Source organism: Lutra lutra, chromosome 7 (assembly GCF_902655055.1).
Source record: "Lutra lutra chromosome 7, mLutLut1.2, whole genome shotgun sequence".
Classification (NCBI taxonomy): Eukaryota; Metazoa; Chordata; class Mammalia; order Carnivora; family Mustelidae; genus Lutra; species Lutra lutra.
The window spans coordinates 56,507,153-56,530,233 of record NC_062284.1 but is presented as its reverse complement, the minus strand read 5'-3'; the positions used below and the strand labels follow the sequence as shown (position 1 = coordinate 56,530,233).

Sequence of the window (23,081 nt, the reverse complement as noted above, 5' to 3'; positions counted from 1 at the left end):
TTCTGGGTTCAATATCCATATATCAAATGGTCTACTCAGCTTTTCTAAGCAGATGTATTGAAAGCACCTCAAACTCAATGCATGAGAGACAATTCTCAATCCAGCCCTCTTCCTAGAACTGCTCCTTCTCCTGTGTTTCTCATTTCAGTGAACCTGTAATCAGTGGGCATAAAAAATTAAGAGGGTTGTCCTTCAGCCCTCAAGTTCTCTTACCCTTCTGAACCAATTCATCTCTGAGTTCTGTCAGTGACCTCTGAAATATTTCTCAGATCCCTCACTTCTTTCCCTTTCTTTTCTTGGAGCCCCTCTCCCTCCCATCCCCATAGTTTGGTATGTACTCTGCCAGCCTACATTCCCATCCTCCAGTGGGATATCATTATTTTCCCACTACACAGCCTGAGTGGCCTTTTGGATCATACATCTTCTTGACTCCACTTTGCTTAAAACCATTTGGTGGTTTTTCTCTGTTCTTGGGACAAAGACTAACATCCCTAACAGGGTTTCTAAGGCTCTGTGTGATCTGGGGACAACCCCTACTTCTAGCCTAGACTTGTAGCATGGGGCTCCTTTCTTGTTCCACACAACCCACAATGTCTTTCCTATTCTTAAGAAGCTCCATTCTTCCACTTGCCTCCAGATGTTCTATAACTGAGGATTCCCTCTGCCTCCAACTCCCTGTTTGCCTTAATATTTCCTACTGACTCTCAACATCCCTGTTTAGATAGCAGGGTAGAAGTCTTTGTGATACTCCAGTGCCAGTATAGTCTCTCTATCTTGAAGTTCTGTGATGAGACATCATATCTATTTGGCTTATGATTGGATTTCTAGGAAGGATGGACTATAGGGTGAGTGGCATGGAGCAGTTTTCAATATATACCCAACTGAGAGAATGAAAGAGTTTTGTCCAGGGCTGTCTTTGTCACAGTTGTTTAAATCATGTAGCTCAAAAGAGTAATTTTTCTCTTTGGAAGGTTTCTATCTTTTACTTATTTTCTTCCCTGGAATCAATCAATCAATCAAGCTATCTATCTATCTGCATATATCCTTCTGTATCTTCACAATATATATATTTTTTCCTGATTGGGATTTTTTTTTTCCTGATGGGAATTAAGGATTTCAAAAGAAAAATCTCAGGACTTTCTTTCAGTTGGTTCATGGATACATGTGTACCTTGGTGTCTTCATTCTGCATCATCCCCTAAATTTTATTTATCTCACCAAGTCCTTCCATCAGTTATTATTTCACAGTTTTCAGAAACATCTTCCGACAGAAGTTCTGTCTGAGTCAGTCTTCACAAGACATGACTGCTCTCATCTTTCACCCATGGCACACTTCTTAGATTGATTTAACTGCGTCTAACACATTTACTCCTACAACAAGCTGTGTGGGATTATCAGAGATAGTCACTCAAGCAAGTAAATTTCTGACTAGTCATTTGGTGCCCAACACCTTGAATAACTGGATGCTGCTTTTCTTGAAAGGCTGAAGGCATGTGGTACTCGGTGACAGGATTTTCAGTTTCACATTAGACCACGCCAGGCAGCAGATGGCATGGGTCATCACAAAATTTATCTTTGATTCTGTTTCGTTGTCTGCTAATATCACCATAATATTTGTGACATGGCTCACCATTATGCTCATTTTTTTCTGTCTCCTTGTTTAAAAACCTGTAAAGCCCTGCAAGGCTGACACAGAGCAATAATTCTCTCCTGTGTTTTCATTGGTACAATCCCTACTCTGTCTCTCTCTCTCACTCTCTCTCTTTTTTCCCCCCATCAAGGCCTTGGAGAGCATATCTGCAAAGAAATTACCTTGTAACAGATGTTCATCTGTTGGTATATCTGTCTATCCATCTATCCATCATCTAGTATCTCTTCTGCTTTCTTCTTCCCTGACATTTACTTAGAGTCACCCATCCTCTTGTTTCTCACTTTCTATAGTTTCACAGGAACTGGCTTGGTTCTTAGAGTGGGTACATGGTGTAAAGGAATCAAATAACCAGAAATTCATACCAAAAATTCAAGGAATTTCATACCCTTGACCACAGAGAATGATTCAGGCAGGTTACAAAGCTCAATGTAGAACAATAATATTTAGGTTCAGGATTTTTATATTTTAAACACCGTTGGAGACAAAATTCTCTGTGTGCATATGTGTGCGTGTACGGGTACGTGTGTTAAGAGGATTGCTAAGAGTAGAGAATTTGCGCCTGAGAGCTGCTGAAGCCATCTTATCACTACAACTGAAGAGCTGGATTGCCCGAGAATGAAGCCCAAACAGAAAGAGGCAGAACCAAGTAGTAGTGTGAACTTGAATCCCAATGTTAACTTTGGAGGTCCTGGACCCAGTTACACATGAACCAGCTTTACCTCCAGACCTCTCAACATATGCCTCTATTTCATTTTTGGATAAGCCAATTTGAATGTTTTCCCTGTTGTAACCAAAAGTGTCTGGCTAATGTATTTCTTTTCCATCAAGCTAAGGTGGTCGCTACCCTAAAGATACTGAGAGAGAACATACATCCAAGCTGTCACATTTTTCATAGGAGGTAGCGAGTTTCCTAGAAGCATCTAGACCCAGGCATTGGCTGGACAGTGATGCTGACCCCAGGATGGCAAGCATCAGATCACCTGCCATACAGGATGGCCATTTTAGGCCCCATCCATCCCTGAATATCTATGATATCAAAGGCTCAACAATTACCTTCTTGTATATTAAAGTATCTTGATGGCTGGCTTTCAAAGATTATTATGGATTAGAAACCTAAAGTTTTCGGTATCCAAAGTGTCCTTGAAGTTTTAGATTTACTTCCTTGGTGTTATTTCACCATAAGATGCCCTCTTTCAGTGTACTTCCTGCTCTTTGCTTGGACGGTTTGAGGCATCACGATCTCACTCAGGTGTTACCAGTACTCAAGCTCTCTGAGAGGTCTGGGGTGCTGCAGCTGAAATCCATAAACAACCCCTTGGTTTAGTAGAACACTGCTTACATGCGAGCCACATTTTCTGAAAAGGAAGTTTAGTTCTTAAAAGGTATAACATTATAGCATTTTCATTGAGCATTCAGAAAACATTTTGTTGTTGCTGCTGTTCAGAATGTACAAGTCTTCCGAGCTCATTGAAGGGCATTTTCATCTATAATGAAAACGTAACATTTATAATCCCTTTACTTAGAGATAGCCACTTTCAAAAATTTTTGCACACTTTAATCCCATCTTATTGTCAGTATGAAAACATTCCTATTTTACAGTGCATGTAGTTTGCCCTGCTTCTCTTATGCTGAATATTCTATTAAATATTTTCCCACCTCCCTACTAACTACTCAGTTTTAATAACTATACAATTTCCCCCTCTTTGTGTGTTCCATATGTGTTTAGCCGTTACCCTCTTACACTGTTAGCTCTCAACTAATTTTGTTTAAGAGATAGTTGTCCACCTTAAGTTCACAATTACTGTTTTCACATATTTAAATCTGTGCTCGGAATTTTAGAAAAGATGGATATTTTGTATAAGAATTGCTCTCCAAAGCATTCATTTGTTATTAATTTATGTGTTTGTGATTTTTGAGTGCCTACTATGGGCACGGCATCTTCTTCCTTAGACATTTTTCACGGGTCGTGAAAATTATGCTTTAGAACATTTGTTTAATGATAGCTAAATTTCACACTTGCAAAATTACAAAAAGCTGTGTAAAGACTCAAGGGTCTTTGAAGCCATCTTTGGTTCCACTTACTTGTCATTATTTAATCAGAAAAAAGCCTTATTGGGACACATATGGTGTAAATAGTTCAAAAGATATTTGGATGTTTTCATGACAGAGGATTTTCTTACCCTTCAGTCCTTAAAATGTTGCATTTTATTTTTCTACAGCTAGACACTTTTTTTGAAGGTGGTATGTCTCTCTTTTTTTTTTTTTAAACCAGAAAGTAGCCCTATTTTTTTTTTTCTCTTTCCACAGGAAATTTTTCTTTTGTATGGAATTCTTCTGGTTCGCAGAACCGTGTGTTTCTAAAAGAAATATGCATGTCTTTAAAGTTCCATCACACAAGAGAGAACTTGTTTCTTCCACCGATTTGAATGGAATTGATCTTTAAAAGAACAGGACTCTACATACGCAACTGAGAAATCTTAAAACACTGAATGAAAAGAGAGTCATGCTTATCCCACCAAATGTTTGCTGAAGGGGCTCAGCTGGAGACTGGAAGGGAATGACAGAAAGCATCTGAACTCAGCGAAACACCTTCCGAGCTGTCCTGCATTTATCCGGGGTAAGTGAAACTTGGTGGGTTTCCTTTCCTAGGGGGCTTTATTACCTCTTCACTTCCGAGCATAAATTATTCTGAATTTTAATTTCGGGGTTAGGGTTTGATACTTTCTCAGACGAAAATCAACATTTTCTCCCCTGCTAAAATGTCTCTTTGGCATACTATTTGGAGACTCATGAATTACAGATGTAAAACTGAAAAATAAAAGGTGAGACAAACTCCTTAATGCCCCAGGAGAATTTTCCACTACTTTGAGATATTTGGCATGAAGCGCTTGCTGCTTTTTCCCTCTGGTATCGCTGGAGTGAAAACGGACCGAAATCCCGACTGCCCTGCTGCTGAATTCCCACTCGTTAGTAGATGGGAAAGAGATATTTTCTCGCTTCCCTTCTTTTCTTTCAAACTTCTCTTCTTGGATCGACTACAGGCTACTTAAAATAGATCCACTTACAGCTTCGTGTGGGGCCTTTATAAAATGCCATCCTTATACCCAACCTCACTTCTGTTCTCGGTGGCTCTCACCTGGCCTCCATTTGAGATAATAAGACCTCCCTATATATTCATTTAGAGGCTGAGTTTTGCCCTTGATGTTACATTTTATATTGATTATCAATTAACTTTTAGGTTGCAGTTATGCTTAAGTACTTTTTACACATAGGGAATATGGCACACACTGAATTTTTTAAATAGAAGCTTCCCTGAGGGTAACATTTCTATTCAATTGCAGTATATCATACGAGCCTTTTATGGCATCTTCGGTTTGTGGACAAGTATATTCAATATGATTTGTCCAACTTTATTTATTATGCTATAAAGTTTACTTTCAACATTAAAAATGTTCTTCTTGATATCTAGGTATTTGATGCCGGATATCGTGCTATCATTGAAGAATCAAAAGTTATGGAATAGGAATTAGTTCTAGGTTCTGTGTTGACAAATGTGTACTTTCACCACTGGCTGGCTTTATGACTATGCTCAAATCAATTAATCACACTGTGTCTAATATTATTTGAACATGAGGCAATATTATTCTGTCTTTATAGAGACCTCGAGCCTTTCCTTAGGATCATAACCACCTTTATAGATTCTCACTGATGGCTGCCTCAAGTTTATACCTACTGTTCATTTTTGAAGTTTTGGTCTATGCAGTACTCTAATTTTATGATCAAAAATTAGTGGCAACTCAGTGTGGGAACATTTTTCCATCTGCTGTCTGTGTCTCTTAACAGTGATAGAAATAATAACTAATAAAAAACCAATTGTAAGTAACTTATCCAAGCCACACTGCTTTTAAGTCATAAAACCTGGATTCAGGTATCGACTATTGGACTCCAGAGTCCGAATTCTTTATCTATCATCTATGTTACAAATCTATCAAGTATATCATTTGCTTATCATTTTTAAAGGATTTTTTTTTTACTTAACTGTTTCCAAAAAGGAGTTGATGCAGCTTTCCATAAAACATCAACACACAAGACAGTTAAAAATTCAGATAAAACAAGGGGTTGTAAACACAGAAAAATGAAGGTGAAATTATTATAATTAAAAACTAAACCCTGTACTAAACTGACTACTGCAATATCAACAGGAACTTAGGAATGCTGTCTATTGACAAGGAAAAAGAAAGAAAGAAAGAAAATGAAAAGAAAAGAAAAAAGATAATGTGATGGGTTATATAGCTCTCATTTAATAAAAGAAAATATTTGCACATTTCTCAGTAGGGGCAAACTTTGTTCTGATACTAAATTTCCACAATTTAGAGCATGGATCCTTCTCGCCTTTATTGTTCATTCAGCAACTATTTATTGAATGCCTATTATGACTTCAGTATTATGCCTGTCATTAGGGACTCAGCAGTGAGCAAAATAGTTTTCTGTCCTTACAGAGAGTATAGTAGTAGAGGAAACGACCATTAGTTTGGAATTATAAAGCAGAATCATTGCTATGTGGAAAGGAGCACAGTTCTATGAAAGCACATTATAAGAGAATATGTCCTTGACTTGGGGTTTAGGAGACATTTCTCTAAAGAAGTGGTGTTAGCACTGAGGTCTCAAGGATAAACAGAAGCTGTTTGGATCCTTGTGTATCAAGGTGCTGCCCACAGACCAACAGCACTGGCACCAACTGGGAGCTTCTTAGAGATGCAGAATCTCAGGCCCCATCTTCAATCTGCTGCCTCACAATCTGCTTCTGTTTTAACAAGATCCACAGGTATTTCCTTTGAACATTAAAGTCTGAGAGGCACGGATCTAGGGGAAGGGGTGAGATGGGACAGAACAGCGTGTTCAAAGGCCCAGCAGTAGGAAGGAGGATTGAGGAACTAAAACACAGGCTAGGTGGCTGTAGTCTTTGTAGTAAAATGAAGGGGCTTGGCAGGAGAAAGTAGTAGAGATCTAAGCATGCCAGGGCCACCTATGCATAGCTCGGTAGGCCTGAGAGACATGAGAGCTTTGAAGATTTCTAAGCAGAGGAAGAAGACATTCAGATTTGTATTTGGAAAACATCACCCCTGAGTGCGGAGCAGAGGGTATTTGGAATGGAAGCTGAGCACCCTTTTGGTCTCTATTACCATGTCTGGGTTAAAGATGATGGTGTGGAGAAGGTGACAAGCAGAGAGATTTGAGAGATATGTAGTGATAAATTAATTGGCTTTGGTTTCTTTTTAATAGGAGGGAGAAAGTGAGCTAGAGGTCAAGGATTATTCCCAAATTTCAACCTTGCCCCTCCTGGATGGATAAAGAGAGTGAGATAGAAAATCCCGGAGACCACCAGATTTGGAGGGGAAATAACCAGTTGGGTCTTAGACATGCTGAATTGCAGGTGTTTTTGAGACACTGGAGAGATCAAAGAGGTTGTTAGGAAAGTGGATTCCCACTGGTCTAGATTAGAGAGAGACATGTTTAGGAAGATGCATGTGCAAAGAAGCTTTTCATTGTACTGTCTCTTGTATTGATGCCAGTAACACTTGCTAATTTAATGAACACCTTTTTTAACAAAAAGATTTAATTAATTAATTTATTTTGAGAGAGAGAGAGCAAGCGAGCGAGGGCGCGTGAACGTGCATGAGTTGGGGGAGGCACAAAGGGAGAGGGAGAGAGAGAATTTCAAACAGATTCCTGCTGAGTGTGGAGCCCGTCGCGGGGCTGGATCTCACAACACTGAGATCACGCCTGAGCCAAAATTAAGAATTGAGCGTTTAACCAAAGGAGCCACCCACGTGACCCTTAATGAAAGCATTTATATGGAGTGCCAGACTAATACAGTCCTTCTCTACTCTTTTCTATTGTTTGAAGTAGATTCTGGAATAGACATAATCTGAGAGAAATAGTCAATTTTTTTTTAGGCTTTCTCAAATATTGATTGTCTTGACCACACTTTGGCAGAGGTTGGATGGAACTGATCTAAAAATTGAATTCCCTGTGCCTTAAACAAGAATATTATATGTTGCCAATTGCCTAGTCCATAATAGACCCACAATAATATTTGAATTGCTGATTATTGAAGTGAGAGCTGTATATTTGAAATATCTGACTTGCGTGTGGTAAAGCTGGTATTCTATTATGAAAATTAATGAGCCTGATAAAACTTCTCATTCAAATATAGTGTCATCCTACCTCTCTGCAGAGAAGGGCTGCAGAGGGGCATCTGAGCTGTGCTAAAGCTCATCTCTAAAATACCTTTGATTCTGCTCAAATATGTGGACAAGTAAAAGTAGTGTGGAAGATATAATTTGACTAGAAACTTTCAGTGGAGATTTTATCAATTGACTGAATTAGCTGTAAAAATATAAATGTGACTTTTATAGAATAAGTTTACTAGCTGCAAAATATATACCCAAGGTTTCATTGATTAACCCATTGCATGGAGGGAGGAGCTGGAATCAGGGGGTAATTATAAAAATTTCTAATAACTGGTATGGTAAAAGACATCAGTCATATTGCTGAAGGTGTGCGCTAGCAAACCTGTTGGTAGGCCTTACTTGAATTAGCTTGGGGGTGGGTATTCTGGGAATGAGAAGCCAGGGTGAAGCATGGTTGGTCCTCAGGGAGTAAGAGCAATTAGTGGTTTGTGACTATGAATAGCAGTATTTCATTATCTTAACAGCCAACATGGCCTGTTCTGTTACCTCCTGGCTGAAAACCAGCCCTGCCTGAAATTACGCATTTGAATAGGAAGAAATGAAACCAGTGATCTTTGATTTGAGTTTGATTAGTATTCTGTGATAATTTTTTAGCAGTGATTAACCTATAGGTTCATCTGCCTTTTAATCCATACCTAAGAAGCTATGTCATGGGTGATGGAAGAAATGACTGGTCTTCACTGTCTTTGGCAAGAGGGCAATAATGAGACCCATCCTAACGGAATTTTGTATTTGCAAGTAGAAAAGGAGGGAAGGAGGTAAAATACAGAACAGTTGTGCACTGTTATACTTAGAATATGGTCTTTCAAATGGCTGTTCCAACTGCCTTTGATTCTCGAAGGGTTTTATGGTCCAGGATCTGAGAAAGCATGGAGTCAGGGCTCTTAGCTGAGATTATACGATTTAAAGGAGGAGGCAGAACAGCTTGAAATAATCCTGCCATGGAAAAGCTTATTTTCCTGACCACTTACTCTCCTGGAGCTATAAGCGTAAGGGTCAAATAAGCCAGAAAGAACTATCTGCTGAGTTCAGGGACTGGAAGAAGTCCAGCTTTCTCTTTCTTGGGGCTGAGGTGCTTCAGAGACCCCACGCTCTTTTCTCCCTTCTCTGTCCATGTTTCCACCTGCGTTCTGTGTTCTAGATTATGGTCCCCATATCATATTGTGACTTCATCTCAGCTTCTGAAATGCACTTTCACAATTAAAATCACCTCTGCTTATTTCTTCCAAGTGGTAGTTAAAGCTTGGGTTCATCACTTAGGAACCTTGCCTGGGCCTTGATTAATCTGACCATTCTCAACCAAGCTACTTTTTCTCAACTCTTTACTGACTCTTAATGAGTATGTTGCCACTTCTCCTATGTTGGGGGGAATATCTATTGTAATGATACTATGACATTTTGATACCACCTTTAAACATTAGTTTAATGCCAAACTTTAGAGGTTATGCTTGTAAAAACTGTAGCTTTCTCTAAAATAACCAGATTCATCTACTCTGAAAACTTGATTTGACTGATTTATAACCAAAAATACATTAAATTATGATTCCTGGATGCATATGTTGGTAAATAGAATAACATATGATTAGCAATAAATTGTAGTTTAGTGTTTTTCTTTTGTTTATTGAGTGATGTGGATTTCATGAAGAAGGACAATCTCAGGATAGAGGTTTAAGAATAAACCAGAATCTTATTCCACATGTTGCACTGAAAAAGATTTATTATAGGAGTTGGGTTGTATTTTTGTCTCCAGTCCCTTGTATTCTCAATAATAGGTAAAAATGGTCCTCCTTATGAGTACTTATATGCACTTATATCACAATCCCAAATTAATCATTGTTTCAATGTCAAAATCATCAGTTTTAAAATAACCTCATCATTTTCATTTCAAACTTCAAGGTTTGAAGATATATTTTTTGGTAACTGATACTTTTTTTTTTTTTTTTTTTTTGCTTTCCCCTAATAAAATACCTCAGTGAAGGAACATCTCTGTTTCTTGAGAACCAAAAGATGAAATGAGCCTACTTTCATATGTAAATACATGTCAGACTTAAACTTGGAAGGATTATTCCATTTCTACAGCATTTAATAGGAAATTACAACTTTCAGATTATCTCAAAATTGAGCTAAATTTCATCTTCATCCCCAAAAGAATGAGCACGGTCCTAAAATTTCCTCAGTTCAGTATATACCCATAGGACATTTATCTCATAGAAGGTTGGCTTTAAGAGAGCCAAATAGTCAGTTTAGCGTGGCCTTAGAGAAAACAAAGACCTCATTCAGTCCAAGGCATTACGGTATCGAAACTGTAATTACCTTCAGTAGGACGTTATGCATTATTTCTCTTACTGTTGGAAACATTTGAGATATAGGCTAATTTATCGCATCCTCAACTCTTGTCAGCTTTATAAAATTCTGTTGTTTCACTTCCCAGATAATTTTTCCTTGTAAAACTTTCTTTCTTTTGTCTCCTAATAAATATGCCCTGAGTCTTTTTTTTTCCTTTGAAAATGAAAAGACTAAAAGGACTACTTTTGTAATTAAAAGTCATTTAAAAATAACCTCAGAAGATTGTTTCTAGATATCAAAACATCTTTATGGTCCCATTTCTATGGCAAGAAAGACAAGCAACCAGGATCCTGTACATTTTACTGTAGTCTACATTAATTACCTTCTATTAAAAAATGACAAAGACCTTTTTGAAAGGGAATCTGGCACTCTTTCCACAGAAATGATGGCAGGCACCCTACTTTGCTGATTTCTTGACACTTCTAATTACCTGTATTCATTTGAAATCGTTTCCTTTGTAGAGAGTTATTGGCATGATTTTCTGAGAACAAGAGGAAAATGGAAAACATTTTAGCAAGTTAAGGAAAAAAAATCAACAGTATCATTGTTTGCCGCTTTTGTTGAAACTACCTACACGAGTCATTTGAGGGACATGAAGGTAAATGAAAGGTTATACTTTGCCCTGCACGTTGTTGCTGGTATTTGTAATGTCAATAACTGTAGAAGGTTGTCAGGAAACTGGAGAGATAAAGGTCAATAGCAATGACAAATATATCATTGTATGTGTTTGAATATGCAGTATCAGCCTAATCTACCAGTGGAGGCTTTCACACCCTGGAAATATCAATCAGGTGCTATAGGAAACCCACCCATTGTTTTCTAGTCTCCTAGAATGTAATGGGGGAGATCCAAAGATTGAAAACCCATCCGAGATTTCTTTGGGGGGGTGGTATCATAGTCATTGCTGAATACACACAGAAACGCTCATTACTTCTTTTAAAAATGGGATTTAAAAGCATAATAAAAGTTAGTCAGTCTCTCAGATTGCTTTGCTGGTGGGGAAATCAAACATTTTTCCTTTCACCAAAATGGGAAGACTCAATTCAGTTTTGTATATCATTGCAATGAGTTAGATACCAGAGACCTTCAGAGATACAAGCAAAATTAAATATTAACTATGTCTTTCATACAATCTCGACAAAAATTTAGTTGGGCTAATGGTGAACCTTTATGGCAAGTTCTGCCTCCTGTTGATTTTGACACATTAGAGAGGGTGGTCATTTGTATTCAATAATAAATTATTTACAAATGAAATGCACAATAGGTTACTGAAACTGTGTCTCTACTAAGAACAGACTTGTTAAAATGCATTTTGTTGGAGCCAAACCAAAGTATTCAGATTCAGTAGACAAATGCATCTATCTTCCTTATAGTGAATTGTACTAAAGAATTCACTTAAAACCTTTTGGGAAATGAAAAGCAAAAATAAAATAGCAAGAGATCTTTTAAATGAATGTGCTTCAACTTGGTCTCGAAGAACACCTGCAGGACATCAAGGCGGCGTGTTTGAAACACAGAGGGATCGTATTTTATGGATATTACTTTTTAATTTTTGCATCTGCTGATACTCTCCATTAACATAAGATATTTGGAAAAATCTACTCTTCCTGAGACGTTCTGCATTTTCTTGGGTCTTATGACCCCTTTCCCTAACATTGACCCGATGCATTAGCCATCCTCCCAGATGCACACACGGCCACGTGGGAGGAGAAGTGAAAGAGAGATCTGCTCCCCCAGAGAGTGCAGAGTGACAGGCAAAAGAGCAGTAAACTCAGCCGCACCCTGAGATGACAGAATAAGAGAAAAGGCTGGAGGGGATAGAGAGGGCCTGAAGGAGAAAAGAGATAGAAAGAAAGGTAGAAATGATTTAGGGAGGGGGGAAAGAGAGAAGGGGCATCACGAAGACAAAATATACAAATAATTTAAAGTAATAAATATAATATTGTTACATAGAAGTGAGATTTACTGAACCTGCAGAGAGACAGAGAGAGAGAGAGAGAGAGAAGGATTATAGAGGTTGAGAGAAAAATGGGATAATATTCAGAAAGTTGATCAGAAAAGAAAGTCCTACACAGAGGGAAAGGGAAACAAAACTAGCCCTGTCACTGATGTGTCTGTTCATTCAAGGGACAATGGATAAGAGGCTCCAACTTACCTCTCCTCTGCACTGGCCTCCTGGAAACGGACGTGTTAGAAAGCTGTGTGCCCCATTGGTTGCAATGAATCTACAGTGTGCTGGCACATTTCCTTTTCACTTTTAAATATTCTAGAGAGTTCATTCTGGAGATTTTGCAGAGAGTTTTATTCCTAAAGCTTAAATTATTTCCAGGGAAATAATAATTTTAAAAGTCCTCAAGCAAAAACCATAAACGAGTTAAGTAGGATATGTTGAGATTGGATTATTTTTATCTTTCACTGGTTTCCTTTTGTATTTAGTTAGTTTTTGATTACATTTCTGACCTTCAGATAAGACTCCATGTAAGTAAACAGTCTGGCAAAATTCACCATGTGCCAAATGACAGCTATGGTACTGTCCTTAAGGTCTTATTTATTTTGCTTTGTATTTTTTGCAAAGATAAACAGAAGTAGACCTTTACTTTTGTCTTCTTGCTTGAAGGTAGAATTTTCTTCAGAAGGTAACTAAGAAGTTTAAAAATAATAGAAGGGCTCATGTGCACTCAGTATATGTAAAGCAGAGTTAACTTTTCTTTGTAATTTCAGCAACCCCCATGCAGGTGCTGGAAACAATAGAGTCTGAGTCTTTTTTTTTTTTTTTTTTTTTTTAAAGATTTTATTTGTTTATTTGACAGAGAGATCACAAGTAGACAGAGAGGCAGGCAGAGAGAGAGAGAGAGAGAAGCAGGCTCCCTGCTGAGCAGAGAGCCCGACGCGGGACTCGATCCCAGGACCCTGAGATCATGACCTGAGCTGAAGGCAGCGGCTTAACCCACTGAGCCACCCAGGTGCCCCTAGAGTCTGAGTCTTGTCTGTGCCAGGGTGTCACCTGTTTATAGGCTTACACAAGAGTGAGGGTTTATATTTTTTCACTTATTTCTTGCCCCCCATTCTGGGGGGGTAAAGGTTGGTTTGGAGATGAATGATAATATAGTACAAGTAGTTTCATATTTCTTGTGATCTCTCTCTTTTTTAAAGTTTGTAGTATAGCACAAAGAAATAATGATCGTTTTTTATAATGTAGGGTTATTCTTTTATGTTAGATGACTGCTATTGCAAATCAGCTTAGTAAATCGTAATTTTCTATTGAATCTACATGATTTTGCAATTGTTTTCTTTCTTTTCACAGTATAATATTTGGGCAATAATGGAATTACATAGTAATTTTTACTTTTCTCTCACCTCTTTTCATTGTTATCACTGATCGTTTTAGTTATCAGTGACCCACCATGGGAAGCACTCAGAATTTGCTGAATTATTCCATAGATTTTTCTCTTCGGCCTGAAAACTTAATATAATTTCTAAGTGTAATAACCTACTCTACAAGGTGAGCGTGCTGGAAGATAACTGTAAGTCACCAGTGTTAGGGATGGGAGAGATTAGATGTAATTTTATTCATATCTAGCTTCTCTCTCTATGTAGAAAGATGAAGTATTAGACATGACAGAGTGTGCAGTTATGAAGAAAATCATGATCTCAGGTCTTTTCTGAGGTAAGAACAGGCTGAAGCCAAATGTTCCCATATTGTAGAAGTTAACTTATGCTCTCTTACACACACACACACACACACACACACACAGGCCCCTCTCTACTCACCTGTTTCTTTCACACATGCTGCATGAACAGTCTTCCATTTGAAAGGAAAACAATATCTAGCTTTTAGTGTAATACTAATCTTTTCCAGATATTGGTCCTTCTTCAAAACTCACTAATCTTATTTATTAAGAGTCTGCTTAAGGAAATCAAATATACACAGAATTATTGTTAGGATTTTGATACCTGTCCAAGATATTATGGTCTGAATGTAAGCAACAGAGAACAACCAAAGGAAGAATGAATAGGTAATAAAACAGAAAAAAATAGAGTGAGAGTTATTGGTAGAAAGCTAATGCAATTAATGGGTAGAGAGAATAAGATCAACTTCCAGTATAAAAAAAGAAAAACTTGTTCAATCGTAAGTAAGAAAAAAGATACAGGAGACCACAGTGGATCACAAGCTATTTTTATGGGTTGAAAACCAAGCCCTGTTATTCAAAGACAAAATGCTGATAGATAGTCAGCGAAGAATTTAGGAAACACGAATAACCATCCACATTATATGCATTATTAATCAGTTCCTTGTTATCATACTGTGTTTTTAAGGATCCTTCCACTTAAGTTGAATGTGCAGAATTTGGAGTAGGTCCAGAGGAAGCAGCAAAATAACTAAATGGTTGGGAAACAGTCCTGATGAAACAAGGCTAAAAGAACTGGCCTTGTTTAGTCTGGAGAAGAAAAGACTTGGAGAGAATTAATAGCAGTCTTCAAGTTCATGAAGGAACACAGTCCTTTGCAGGTAGAGGTAAACAGCTGGTCTCTGTTTCCTCTGAGAATAGTATAAGACAGCAGGGTCTTAAATGCAGTAGATGGGATTTAGGCAAGATGTTAGGAAGATCAGGGGAAGTGCAGGAAGAGGATCCTCGGGATTTAGAATGTGTTGAGGGAATTATTATTTTTTGGAGTTAGTCCAAACTGCAGAATAAAAAGAGAAAATACAATCTACAAAACAGGAACCTGTAGAGGAAAGGAGACAAAAAATGGAGAGTTGTGATCTAGGGATAAAGGCCGTCCGGGATGAAAGAAATACCAAATTCTAGAAGTGTGTAAGAGTTAGAATACTTGAGAAGAAGAGAAAAAAATGAGATTAAATAGGTAAGGACAAAACCATGGAAATTTGAGGGTATGGCATGTATGTGGACTAAGTGTACAATTTTAACCAAAATTTTGTTTTGGGGGTGGGAAAAGAATCTAAGTATTCACTTGTACAATACATACCAGCTATGAGTAATTCAAAAAAATTTCTGTTAGGTCAATATCCTTGAATATTAAAAATAGAACTAACAAACGGATTTGCCGTATTTGATGTCCAATTTTGTAAGAAACAAAAAATAATGGGGAAATGGACGAAGTAGCTTCTCAAATCTTATCCAACCTTTTGATCTTATGACACGGGAACATTGTGACTGTGTGCTAATAAGTAAATGGTGGTACATATATAACAGACAAAACAAGATCAAGGATGTAAAAAGGAATGATAAAATCCAGGAAAAAAAAAAGATTGCAAAGGTCGTCAACATCCTCATCACTAGAGACATTAGCTGAGTATACAGTGGTCTGGGCTTTATGCAGATCAAACAAAGGAATGTGATCCATGAATTGAAGAAATTTAGAGTCAAAGATTGGTTGTCATTTGATAAAAATGTTGCGTTACAGGTATATTACCTGGGATTGCAGAATCCATTGCACTTAAAATGACACTTAAGTGTTTATAAATGACCATTTATGCAAGTTGAATTGTTAAAGAATGTGCATTAGCTTTTAAAATGATTGCAGAGGTTGAAATTTCCAGTCCCCTTAAACTACCATTGCAACTCAAACCAACAATCAAAATTGTGTTTAAAGATTACAAATATATTATACCATGGGTCAGGGTAAGCAGCTGGATTTCTAGATTGCTTGGTTAGTTTGATCAATTTTCTAGTTACTTTTATTTCTTCAAATGGTCCCTCTACCTCTTTGAAAATGGAATGAATTCTGCTTCTTTTTAGCTTTGTTGAACAAATTTCAGTACTTCACAGCTGTATTTTGTCATCGATAGGTTTGGTCTAATGTGCTTAGTAATGAGCTATTTTTTTCTAATGTTTGAAAGTTTCCTTCACTCTCAAATGCAGAAAATAGAATAGTCCATATTTGAATTTATTTTGCCAAGATGATAGCTATGTATATTTTATAACATTCTGGTCCACAGATCCTAGCAATCTAAAAATAGATCCCTGCAAATATTTTTTACTGCTTTTAAAAAATATAGTTACAAACACTTCACTTGTAAAAATTTTGCTTTGGAAATACATCTTAGTTCTCTCTCTCTCTCTCTCTCTCTCTCTCTCTCTCTCGACAAAGAAAAGCCTTTTGTTCTGATCTCGCTGGCACTACCTCATTCTGTGACTTTCTGCTGTCCCCTAGTGGCATTTAATCTTCTTGACTACTGTGTGATCGCCTCTGGAACCAATTCTCTACTCTTCTGTGCTTTTTTGTGACTCTCATTAGCAGACATTTAAAATACTATTAAACAACCCATGAGCTGCCTTTTAGAAGCAATAACCCCGTTCTTGAGCCCAAACAGTTTTCCATTTATGAATTCTTACCCAAGTAAACATGTCTAGAGAATGCCTGCGATCTGCATACATTGTATTATCTCACTACAATAAACATTTCAGGTTTTCAGAATTATAACACAAAACTGATGAAAGCAAAATGTTATCAGTTTTGACTGGTCTATACATAACATACGGTAGCTTAAAAGGTAATTTGTGACAGGTCAGACTATTTATGTCAATGGGTTTACAAACAGAAAATTGTACTATTCCCTTTCCTTTGCTTTTCAAAATCCTGGTTGGTTACTATCATTGTAGTATTTGCTCTTTTCATGGGGACATTTTTCTGTGAAATATTTAGAAAGATACCTTGAAACTGTTTGTATTTGAAACATTAGATGCAATTCATTTATGTAAAAGATTTTGCATCTCTATACACCGTGATGATTTAAAAAAAATGTTCTTGAATTTTTCTGGATGTTATCTTTCTTCTTATATGAATCAGAAGTATTTTTAAAATTTTAAGATGGATCAGTTATTTTATCTTCCTTCTATTTTTAGGTGCTTGAGATACAATGTTCAGCTGTAATATAGGGCTGGTAAATTTTTCAATTTTGGTTTTTTACAGCATTTTGGTTTTCTGAATTAGGGTATTTCAAAATGTATGTAATGAGAATGGAATGTAAGAATTTATCAAAAACAATACTTTAGGTTTTTAAAAATTTAATTTTAAGTCAGGCAGAATTACTCAAAGTCTGGCTTACACAATTCTTTTAAAAGATGGCTAAAAAAAAAAGCTAAGAAAAATTTACACGAAAAAAAGGTCTGACAAAATCTGGCCCATTAACTGAACATTACAGAAATCCGAGATGTATAGTGAACTAATGATTTCTTGGCACTGTCTTGTTTGGCACTTATCATGGTTTTGACAATTATCACATGAATAGCAACACTTTTTTCTTTCTGAACTTTTGGAAGGGGTGGCGGGAAGGGCTCTGGGGAAAAAAGGAGGCCCAAAGCCCTGGAAACTCCCATATTTTAGTAATTCAAGTGTACAGTTTGGCCATGTGGAAGGAAAAAAAGAAGTAAGCTGCAAGTTTCTGTCAAATGACGATATTCTTGTTTCTTCAAAAGAAAAGTTGGTATAGTTTTTGAACTGCCTCTCTTTTAAAAGGTCAGACTGCTGCCCATTTTGGTCATTTTGTCTGTTTATGTATGCCTCCACTGGGATAAGATATCCAAAAACAAAGCCTTAGTTTACAATCTTGGCTGAAGTGCAAAGCCATCCAACCAATCCAAGAAGTCCTATTGACTATCATGTGGATAGGAAAAAGGAAGAGTTTAAATCTCCTCAACTTTTTCTCAAGAGAAAAAGTGAACCACTTTTTAAAACCTCCTTAACACAGGAGAGGACTCATGCCCTCTCCTTCAATTTTGTACCGAGGCTCAATTTCTCAAATTCAAATTATGTGGTTTTCTAAAAATACATCCTCCATCAAACGTTGTGAATTACAATAGCTATTTTTCACACAGAAATGTCTGATTTCTTTTTTTTAAAGTTGTCTATTCAGCTTGTAAATGTTCTAAAAATGTTCTCCTGGAGTTATTTTTAAAAACTCATGGTATGTTGGATAATAAATATTGTTGATCTGTTACTGGAAACATTGGAAACAACAAATTTACAGGTTAAGAGGAATGAGAATTACATTTGAAATTTTAATTAATTTCATTTTAGATAAATGTGGCTCTTTCACCATCTTAGTTCTAATGACTAAATGGGCAAACTTCTTTGCTATTGTAGAGTTTATGCCGTTCATGATCTTGTAGATTATTTGGACAATAAGAACGGGAGAAAATTCCCTTTTGGAAAAAAAAAAAATTTAAATCCAGAGACAGTCTTAATAAATCTTCTCTAATGTAATATAGCGTTATCAGTGGCCTATTCTCTGCAGAATTAGTTTTTCCAAAACAAATAATAAAGCTAAGCAGTCCTACTTTTTACAACTCTGGAGACTATCTAAACAAAATGAACAGATTTATAGGGCTATTTTTAGTGTGTGTCACTTGCATTACAGTTTACATTTGCTTTCGAACCTTATTTGACATTCTTGGTAGAAAAATACAGGCAGAACCCTCATTAAGGATCTTAATAAAGGACAGTCTCCATAGGGCAGTTACCAAAAAACCAAAGTCGAGGCATGTATAAAAATGTTCTTTTGGACTTGACTTTATGTCATGCTGCTTCATTTTCAGTTGTCTAAAAAGGAAAGCCCTGAGCCAAAATGCAGATTTAAGGTTCTGTTTATAAAAATCTTTAGGCATCAGGGTAGCCTACTAATAATTAAAGTAAAAGCACATTTTTGAGGGTAGGAATTTTCACACAGCAACAGGTAAGTGCTGCCATGCCTAAATAACTATTATTTTTCCATAAATTGTATATTCACATTAAAGTGAAAATTAACTTGCTGGAGAAGTATAGTACAATGTTGTGATTTTCTGCAAACCGTTCATCCGTGAACAAAAGTGCTTGGAAAACCTTATGTAATGTTATGAAATATGTCATCACACATAGATTTATGGAAAATACCATGTTATATTTCAAAATATAGATGCGAGGATTAAATATTTGCATTTCGTCTAAACTGAGTTTCTTCTAGCGGTTTGTTCCACGTGAGAAAGGCCAGTGCCTTCCATAGTGAAAGAGACCCCCTTTCACTTGCATGTACAAATAAGGAATGAAGAAATCACCTCCTTTTGTTCATTATCAAAAGGTATTATATCAAGAGGAAAATAGTAGAAAGATAAAATGAGATACATATTTAGCCACTTTGTCATGTCTTTTTCTTCTTTGTAAAGGGGAACACTTTGATAAGGTTAGAATGTACAGGAAACCTGAAGGGACACCCTGCTCCATGCCTCGTGGTGCTTTCTTATTAATCGTGTTCATGTAAAACTCCCTAGTTAAGGAAATTCCTTAGCTGTAGACATCATTGAACTGAGCCTTATAAGTAGAGCTCAAATTCAAAGGTAAGAAAACAGACAAGAATTTTACACCAACCACCCCTGATAAGATATGTTTTCAAAGCAAAAAAACATGTCTACAAAGTGTTGTGGTATGGCAATGTCCGATTAAATACTTAAGAAAACACGTTTCCCACACCAGCAGCCTCTTTTTTTTCTTTGCATGAAATAATTCCTTAGAATAACAACAAGAAAAAGTAACTTGGAGCAACTGCGGGAGCTTATTAAAATTCAGCAGACCACTTTTAAACCTGAAAAAGAGATTTCTATAAAATTATGGCTTGATAGATTGCTCTCTGTGAACTTGAGTACAATTGAAAAGAGAAGATGATACATTTGGGCTAACAGTAATATTCATGGTAACTGCTGAAAAAAATACAAATTAAGGCACTTTGGGAGGTTTCAAACAGCTTGCTACCAAAGAGTCTTCTAAGAAAGTAGGTTTGTAACTTGATCAGTGTTTTTAACTATTTAGAGATGTTACTACAGCTACCTGAAAAACGCGTTGTAAACAATGCCTCTGGTTAAAAAATTGCTACAGATGAGGTTTTTAAACATTTGAAGCTTTAAATCATCCTATTCCTTAGGCTTTGCAGCGCAAAGGAATTGAATTTTTATAATAAATTTATCAATTACTGATTAGTTTGGTGGTGAGTGCCTAATTCAGGTTTCTATATAATATAAGGCTGGTTTCAATTTCTTCTAGCACTGGTTTATCCTGGCCTATTTAACATATGAATTAAGCCCAAATATCTTGCAAAATTCAGTGCTGTACTTATTCCTGCCAAAATAATAAAAAATAATTTATTGTTGTAATCTCGATTTATGGTTTAGTTAGGCAGAGTGAAAATATGACCTCTATAGGAATCCCTGTAGCCCCTTAAATTCCAGTTTGCTTTACAATGAGTTCATGTGCTGGTGAAAGTTGGCACAACTAACACTGAATATGTCAATTTAAAAATAAGCTGCTTTTGATTTTAAAATAATGTTTAAACAAAAGAAGAAGAAAAACCTGAGTCTCCTCAAATAGATTTTGTTCCTTGTAACTTTAAATAACCTAAAAAAAAAAAAAAAGAGAGAGAGAGAGAGAGAGATAAACCAAGTCATCTGATAAATATATTACAAGCAGAGACAGATGAGACATTTTTCAAAATTAAACTGCTATGACAAGCAGTTGTAAAGCAGTCTGCTTTCTTATTTTTTGGTGGGGGGGCTGGTGTTGGAAGTTAGGGGTAGTATAATTGAAAATGCATACCCCCAGCAACTCAAATCTTCTTTTAAGGTATTCAAGTTCCTCTTCTCTTTACCAAATATACACACAATTTTAAAAAATAATTTTGCTGATCTTTATTTTCCAATTTTGGTTTTACGACGTTTTACAACATTTGCGTTATGTATTATATATTTTTGTCCATAAAGCATTCTCCAAATGGTAGTTATTTATGTGAATAATAGAAAACATGAAAATATGGCTTTTCTCCCTATTCCATTATTGAAATGGAATATGATCATTAGCCATATGTTTAGTGGCAACATTTTGAAAAATAGCCTATAATAAATAGATGTCAAATTAATCAAGAAAGGACTATTATCATTATTTTAAAAAAAGATATATACTGTTAGGATTTTTTAGCTATATATAATTGTCATGAAGAAAATAGAAGGTTGTGTCTTTTAAAAATTAGCATACTCTACCTCTTCAGAGTGTTGAAAAGATTCGGTACTCAACTTGGATTTGTGAAAATCGTGATTAAGGAACTGTTCATGATCCTAATAAAGTTCTATGATTCACCCTGAATTTAGAAGTTGTTGATGCGGCAATAGACAATCCTGTGACTAACTCAGTGTCTATCTCTTTCTTTTGTAATTTGGAAAAAGTGTTTCTGAATCCGCTTCCTCGCAGCAGAGGTGACTCACTTTTGAGGCAAAGAAGTTTACTTTGTCCAAATTCCTTCTAGTGCTTTCACTTTGTTACTCAAGTCAGAGACAAAGAATATTTTCGCAGGCATCGATTTTTTTTTACCCTCTTGTGGTTAGTAAGAATTTATCATGTAGAGGTCCTGCAGGTTGAAATGCATATAAAAATCAGTTTTGATTTCCAAAAACCATTTACAGTAGAGCAGAAGGAACTTCAATCATTTTATCATGTGGTTCATATCATCGAGGTATACTTTTAATTAAACACTGCTCCATAAATAAGCAAATAATAGAAGTTAGTAGAGAAGCACTTGATCTAAATCATGACAGGTGCTCATTTATCTTTGTCCTAACGAGACAATAGGAAATGACACTACGCTGTTGTTTTCTATGCATTAAGATTTCCTTCTTAAACAAATGCAATTGAGGCCGTGTGTTTTCCGACAGCCCGGCACACACTGCCAGTGGCCAGAGTTTTGTCTCGTCTTCATCCAGAGGAGGATTAATCTTGGGGATGGTGCAAACAAAATGTATGTCTGGGGTCAAAGTGCAGACTGCCTTTTGGGATCTGCATTACATTAATGTCATTTTTGGGTTCCTGACGTTAATCAAAACCAACACCATAAAGCATCACTTAGCTAATTTGTGTATTATTGTCAATGTTACCATTAATTATGCGTTTGTGAGGAAAAAGAGGATTAATGAGATGTCACAGGTAATTTACAATGATCAGGCTCCCCAGGACATTAAGAAAACACTAGCTGGGTAAGATTACCATGCAATCATAATAGTATGCAAGAAGCAAAAGTCTTTGTTGACGGACCACACTAATATTGTCCATTGTTATCAAAACCGCTCTTCACTAGAGTAATTCCTAACTTTAAATATCTTGCATGAAGTAAATGTTTGTTTTGGCCCAAAATGTCATGCACTATTGTACTCGTTGTGAGACTTCCGTGGAGGTGTGTCTCTCTCCAAGTTCCAAGGATAAGCTATTATTTCTCTTGAAAGGTAGGCAAGTCACAGAGGATTAATTCTTACCGTGCCCCCTGAACTCAGGTTCACATGTATTATCTCTATGAAACCATTTTAGGTTGTTTGAGTGGTTGTATTTAAATCAGGCTGGGAAAATGATCTCTTAAATCACATCATTTTCTCCAGGCTAGTCCTCACTCAGAGCCCTGTAAATAAATGATTTTGCTCTCTGTCATCCCATTTCGGTAGCTGACTCAGTGAGGAGAGACAGAAGAGTCTAATGTAAGAACTGTACCAGCCCAGGATGCCTGGGGACAGATGCACCAAAGTGTAGTCCTCTACTATAATCTGAGAGACTCTGCAGGAGCAGGGGCTCTGGGCCTCAGTTTCCCTCTGTTGCCCACTTGCCATGTGCTGACTTGGCGGTCTGCTCAGAGAACTATCTGGAGCTGCCAGTGTGGGGAGGGGTGGGGATCAGCGTGGTTGGTCCAACCTGTTATTGGAAAAGCAGACCTGATACAGATGCTCACTTGGAGCCCAAGAGGCTGCTAGGGGAGGTTCTCACAGCTGGAGTGGAGGGAGGAGCCAGAGTTAGGAACCAAGGAGTACT

General features: G+C 36.8%; 1 long non-coding RNA gene across 2 annotated transcripts in view; it reads left to right on the top strand.

The window, feature by feature from the left end:
• Positions 1-23,081, top strand: part of LOC125104868 (uncharacterized) — a 147,268-nt gene that overhangs the window by 45,146 nt on the left and 79,041 nt on the right. For both annotated transcript variants that reach the window (XR_007128751.1, XR_007128750.1), the window contains exon 3: positions 3,958-4,267. This is a non-coding gene — a long non-coding RNA (uncharacterized LOC125104868). The remainder of the gene's footprint in view (positions 1-3,957; positions 4,268-23,081) is intronic.